This window comes from Arachis ipaensis, chromosome B09 (assembly GCF_000816755.2).
Source record: "Arachis ipaensis cultivar K30076 chromosome B09, Araip1.1, whole genome shotgun sequence".
NCBI classification, from domain to species: Eukaryota; Viridiplantae; Streptophyta; class Magnoliopsida; order Fabales; family Fabaceae; genus Arachis; species Arachis ipaensis.
In genome coordinates, this window is record NC_029793.2 from 122,817,000 (window position 1) to 122,823,929 (window position 6,930).

Sequence of the window (6,930 nt, forward strand, 5' to 3'; positions counted from 1 at the left end):
TGAGTGAGAGTGAGAGAGAGACGCCTATTATTCTAACTAAAGAAGAGAAAATGCTCAATTTCTCCTTGTCTCGCCCATAGAGATTTAGTGACCTACTCTCTCATTGGACCAGACTGGGTGACTCGAGCACTGGTCCAAACACAATTGAGTTGTCTGATTGGGTCAATTTTTGTCTATGAATTTGACCATATCATTTCTAAATCAGGCCCAAAATAAAAGAATAATTTTAAGTTTGAACTGGATTGGATTATGTACACCTCTAATGTAGGCTATAAAAAAGATGGTTGTGCGTGTGAAAGAATTATAATATCTATAAAGGTCAAGACTCAATTGGACTTGAAAAATAATTAATGCTTAACACTCACATTAAATTCATATTAGATTTTAAAAGTCTAAGTTGTAATGGAATAGAGATACAAGCTGCTAAAGAAATTACAAATTTTGAGTATTAACGATGACTAATAATAATAATCATCGTGAATCGTATTACATGACTAAACAATTTTTTTAATTGAGTTCAACTAAATTGGCTTAATCACTGACTGATCCAACAAAACCCCCTATACCATGTAGTGCGTGAATTCCTCTCCCACTATCATAAAGATGTTACATTTTTTACCGATATAAATAAACAAACAATTAACTAAATGCACAGGACATTGCATAAGACAATTTTTAATGGAACAAAGAATTGCAAACAATTAATTGTACATAAATATTGGTACGAGTGTCTTTAAAATTAATTTTAATTAAAATTATATCAATGTTAATGTGATTTGCATTTGAATATTTTTTGTCAAATATATTTTGAAAAAATAAATATTATTTAAATAATATTAACCAACACCATATTAAAATACAAAATTACTAAAATAAAAATAAAAATTCAAAACTAACATGTCACTCTTTAATATAAAAAGGTCAAAATAGGTAATTAATATTTTATCAACATCTCAATATAATTTTCAAAGATAAAAAAATAAAAATTGTTCTTTTCACAAAAAAATACATTTAGAACAAAGTTGAGTTCACATTAAATTAATAAAATATTATCTAAATATAATTGTATTCATTCGAAGCAATTTTAGTGTGCATTAAAAAGTAATCAACAACAAATCAAAATACACAAATTGTGTGAAATTCCTTGATTAATTATAAATTTAAAAATTATCCAAAATAATAAAAATTTCAAGAACTAATAAAAAAAATAACAAATAACTTATTATTTTGAACTAATTTGTTTTAAAAATACTTAAATAATTATTTATAAAATACATAAAAATTTGAGAAAAAAATTCAATTTATAACCACAATGAGTGATAGTTTACCAACAATCCAACACAATTGAGTTAGTACATATTTACCCAATCTTTTGGATACAAATAAAGCTAAATGAAAATCATTATAGTGAATTAATGATCGAAATTTAAATTTCTCTTTTTGTTCATATTTAAATATCATTGATGAGAGTCTAACAAATAAAATTAAGACCAAATAGATAAATTTTCTGCATAGTAAATCTAGCTAACCAATAACCATACAAAAGTATAGATTTCAATTATTTTCATTTTTCAAGTTGAAAAATGTTAAGTGATCAAATTATTTTTATAATTAAATTTAATTAATTTTTTAACTAAAATTTTTAATTATTAATTCTTAAATTATTGGATCAACTTAGTTAATTTTTTTTAATCAAAGGTATGCATCTTTTATTGATTTAATAAGTAAAAGAATTGGTTTAAATATGGACAACATACAAGGACAAATAAGAAAAAATTTCACCCAAAATTAAAAGATTAACTAATTAAATACATTTGTTGAGAAAGAAAGTTAGAGAGAAAAATTCCTTGCACATACATAACCAGAGGCTTCTTCTACCACCATGGCCAAAGAGAGCTTTCAACCTTCAAAGACCAATTAGTTTCTTAATTTTCACAAGCTCCAATTTCTCTCTTTGATCATCGATTCCAATTTCTCTTTCGCCTTACTACCTCTACTAATATGACTTTGGAGTTCATTCCACTGTTTCCAAGGATCATCGATGTGGTTTAGTACCGAAAAGTCCACCATCCTCTACGTCAAGGCACTCCCAAAGGCAATGGTCACTGATTTTGTAGTCAATCCACATCGAGAACAAGTCGGGTCCATCGATGGAATTTTGGCATGAAATTTCTGCCTAACCAGTAAACCCCCATGAAAAACCGTCCATAGAAAATTCTTCACTTTTAATTGACATTTAAGTTTTCAAAGATCTTACCAGATCTTTTTATTTTGGCATTGTGTAGGCAAGAACTCTGATGGTGGATGAAAAAAATGGAAGGCTACTTTATATTCAGTTGTCATCGAATAGCTACCTGATTTTTCTTTTAGCCAGGTAATTGTATCTTCTTCCCCATGAATTTATGTATTCAGAATTGTTGTAGCTACTTCTTAGTTGTAAATGTTTCTGATCAAAACTTGATTCCATTTCCTATTTGAGTTAATTAAATCGGATACCCATTCTGGATAGTAATTAGTGTAGAAATTTGGAATCGCTATAATTATTGTGAACTCCTATACCCAGGAATCTTCTTTAATACGACAATATTATCTTTACCAGTTTTTCACATACACCATTTTTCTATCACTTTGCATCCTTCAATTATACTTCTCCACCCCATGATGAATTGTTCCTTGACTCGGCTCTCATGAAATTGGAAAATATGTTATAGTTTGCTCTTATAAACCTTGCTAATTAGTGAGTTAGATCGAGTTAAAAGTCTCCAACCTTGCTTGGCTAGCATTGAAAGTAGACTTTTAAGTCTTTAAAGTTGAGGCCTTCCTAATCTTTTGGTTTGTGTGAAATCTGCCACCCTAGCCAATGCACATTCTTTTCGTACCTTTTTGTCCCCATCAGAAATTAAACATTACTTTTTGTATTTCATCCGTCAGCGATTTTGATAACTTGAAGCAACTCAGAGTATATAGAGGTACTGCCATGGCTACAACCTTGATTAGGACTTCTCTGTTACTCGTAGACGATAATGATCTCTTCTAATGTTGAAGTTTTTGAAAAACTTTGTCTTTGATTTAATTGAATGTCTCTCTTTGATCTATGAATAACCGCCAATAGCCCAAGATATTTTTTTTATTTCCAACATAAGGAACCATTGAAATTTCAGCAAGGTGATCACGAGTAGTATTAGGGGTGTTATGGCTAAAAAAGATAATGCCTTGTCTAGATTAATCAATTGACCGCTAATTTTCTCATAGTTCCTCAAAATTCGGATCAGATTTAAGCAATCATCTTCCATGCTTCTGCTAAATAGAATTGAATCATCTGCAAAGAATAGATGATTAAGCTTAGGATAGTTGTGATTAAGTTTCAATCCTGAAAATTTCAACCTCTGTTCTCTTCTGTAGAGCATATAAGAAAGACCTTTTGCACAAAAAAAATAGGTAGGGGGATAAAGGTCACCTTGACCCAACCCTTTACATGGTTTGAAGAAACCATGAGGCTGTCCATCCATAGTAACAGAGTAAGAAACGATAGTCACACACTCCTTAATCCATGTCATCAACTTTTTGCAAAATCTCAATTTCTTCATCATAGCCCAAACAAAAAAACCATTTCACCCAATCATAAGCTTTACTCATGTCAAGTTTCAGGGCCATGTCATGACTGTCGAACTTCTTATTCTTCAGAAAGTGCATAAATTCATGTGCAATTAAAACATTATCACTAATAAGCCTTCCTTTGATGAAGGTACTCTGAGAATCATTGATAAGCCTATTCATGACAAATTGTAATTTGTGCAACCATAATCTTAGATATTATTTTATAAAAAAATACTACTAAGGTTTATGGGTCTGATGTGCTTCATAGTATTGGCATTAAGGATTTTAGGGATTAAATAAATATATGTATGATTGAATGCCTTGAGAATTTTACCTCTAGAAAAAAAATGCTTTATTGGTTCTATGACTTTTTTTATGGTGTCCTAGAAAAAATGAAAGAATTTGACCGTGAACATGTCATCTCCCGGAGCGAAGAATGGGTTAATTGAAAAAATAGAATTTGGATCCTCTAAATTTTGATTTTCATTTTAGATGGTAAAGTGTGATCTCTTATCCTTGAATGATTTCTCTCTCATATTTTCTCTTGGTCCCACCTATGAAATAAATGGTGAGAGATTATACTTTACTCTCTAAAGTGAAATTCAAAATTTAGAGGATCCAAATCCAAAAAATAGCATCTTTTATCTCTTTCTTTACCACCGGTCTGACCAACATCTTGTTAGTTGCTCTACCAATTTTCTCTAGTATGCCTAGTAGTTCTTCGTCTGGGTCTTTTGGGTTACTAGTTGTCAAGATGTTTTCAAAGTAGCCTTGAGCAATGCTAGCAATTCCATCCGAGTCTGACACCGAATTTCCTTGTTCATCTTTCAATGTATGAATTTTATTCTTTCTATTCATTGCTTGATACTTGAAATGAAAGAACATTGTGTTTCTATCCCCCATTGAAGCCACTGAATTCTAGATTTTTCCTTCCAAAATCTCTCCTCTTGAATCAACGCTTCTTCTAACTCTTCCTCAAGAACCTGTACCTCCACTCCATTAGCACCATCTCTATTTTTCAACCCAGGTGCTAATTTGTCTTTAGCATTAACAATTCGAACTTGGGAGTTAGACGTAGAGTTTTTCTGCTATTCCACTATTTTGTGCCTACACTCCTTCAACTTACTAGCAAGTTAAAACATCAGGAATTCTATTTTCTCTTGATTCCATGCTTGTTTAATTATCTCGACCACTTCTTCATTCTCATACTACCTTTCTTAAAAGCGAAAACTCCTTTTGACCTTACGCCCCTCCGTATCTGCACTACGTAATAGAGGTTTATGATTGGACCCCATATAAATGCATCACATAAGAATTAGGAAACTCCTCTCTCCAAGCATTCGTCATGAGTACTCTGTCTAGCCTTTTTCGAATGTAATTCCTCCTAAATTGTCTATTATCCTAGTTAAAATCTCTCCATCAAATCCCAAATCCACTTGCCTTCTAGAATCCATAAAGTCATTGAAGCTGGCTATTGATGAAGCTGACTTCTCCCTACCTCCTTCCTTTTCATAATGAGCTTTACTTGTATTGAAATCTTCCATCACTATCATCTTCGTGTCTCTTCCTTTCATTAATTAGGTGTAGTATTCTTGAGAACTATTTCCCTCTTTCTGCCTCTTCTTAGTACAAATAAACCCCATGATCTTCTATTTTTTACTCTACTGTTCATGACTTATTGTGAAATGAATTAAATAGTATTCATAATTGAGTCTCTGCACATCTAAGAACTCCTTCCAAGCTACTACTAAACCTCCTGATTGACCTATAGGATCAACAGTAAATACCAACTAAAAGCCAGTTTTCCAAAGCACCTCCTTTACCTTCGAGTTGTTTTTTTGTCTAACAAAGGAACAACATCTCGAGGGAATGTGATTTAATAATTCCTTTCATGTGAATTGTCAGAAATTTTTTCAAACTCTGACAATTCCACACAGACATTTTCATGCCTCTTGAGGTGCCAATGCAAGATGGCACCCTCTTCCTTTTTAGCAACTTTTAATCTCTCCTGGCACTGTTTTTTAGGTACAGTACTATCTCCATTTTCTTCTAAACGTCTTTTCACTCTCGTTATTGCTTTTGCCAAGAGTTTCTTCCTTGCCATTTGCTTTATGTTCTATTTTTTCATCCCCTTTTTTCTCTCTCCGGTTCTTCCGCAACGCCTAATGAGAAGGTACCAGCGAAGCTGGATAACTGAAATGGTTCCTCTATTCCTTGATGATTCTAACTAACCTCGTCTATCTCTATCCTCATGCTTCCTTATGTTTGCTTTCCTCTGCCTGAACCTCTCTATTTTGGCCATTTTGAATTTTTTTGGTTTTCTTTACCAGCGAATTGTCATCTTGTACCAAAAGATTAGCAAAAGCAGGTATCTCTATTCCTTGATGATTCTAACCAGCCTCGTCTATCTCTATCCTCATGCTTCCTTATGTTTGCTTTCCTCTGCCTGAACCTCTCTATTTTGGCCATTTTGAATTTTTTTCGGTTTTCTTTACCAGTGAATTGTCATCTTGTACCAAAAGATTAGCAAAAGCAGGTATCAGGCAAATTAAACCGGGATTGGTGGTCTCGTTGATCTCTGGACATCTTTGTCAGCCTTACTTTTTTAATTTATGGACTGATTTCTTTTTTGCTCATTCATCCTCCCCAACATTCCCAACCTCCGTATCCTCCAAATACCTCCCACATGCCCTTAATTCATGCCCAATACTTCTACAACAATGACAAAAAATTTTTATCATTTCATATTTGAGCTGCACTTCAATTACCTTGTTATTACTTCTTGAAATTTTTAGAATTCAACGAAGTGAATTTGTCACGTCCATCATAACCCAAATCTTAATGATACGATTCTTCTGGTTTCTCATAGTAAACAGGTCTATATCCAAAATTTCTCTAATTGCTTCACATACTCTTATCCCCAAAATCTTTCTTTTATAATGCTATGATAGTTTCCACAATTGGATCCATATAGGGATATATGCGAAGTTATTTTCATTATCTTTACAATATCTTTTAAGATTTAGAATTGTGTTTTTAAATAGTTATGGAGTCTCTCTTTCCACTCAAAGCAAATTCATTTTCTTTTGGAAGAAAAATTAGAAGAGATTGTTTCCTAAATTTATAATTTGGTTAAACTTAATTACTAAAATGATTTGATTGTGTATTTGTTTCAATAAATCTTCATAAATCTTACAAGATGATTTAATCAATGTTTGTTTTTATTTATAAAATCCTGAAACGTTTTTTTTTTTTTTGAAAAAACCATATTCCTTATTTGACCTTGGGCTTCTCTTCCCCGGTTCCCCCTCCTCCCTAACCCTAATAATCCCT

At 32.2% G+C, this 6,930-nt stretch overlaps 1 protein-coding gene across 1 annotated transcript in view; it reads left to right on the forward strand.

Moving 5' to 3' along the window:
- Positions 1 to 6,930, forward strand: part of LOC107618790 (polyadenylate-binding protein 1) — a 10,718-nt gene continuing 3,788 nt past the window's right edge. The window contains exon 1 of the mRNA XM_021112676.1: positions 1 to 21. The gene's annotated coding sequence lies outside the window, so the exon portion shown is untranslated. The remainder of the gene's footprint in view (positions 22 to 6,930) is intronic.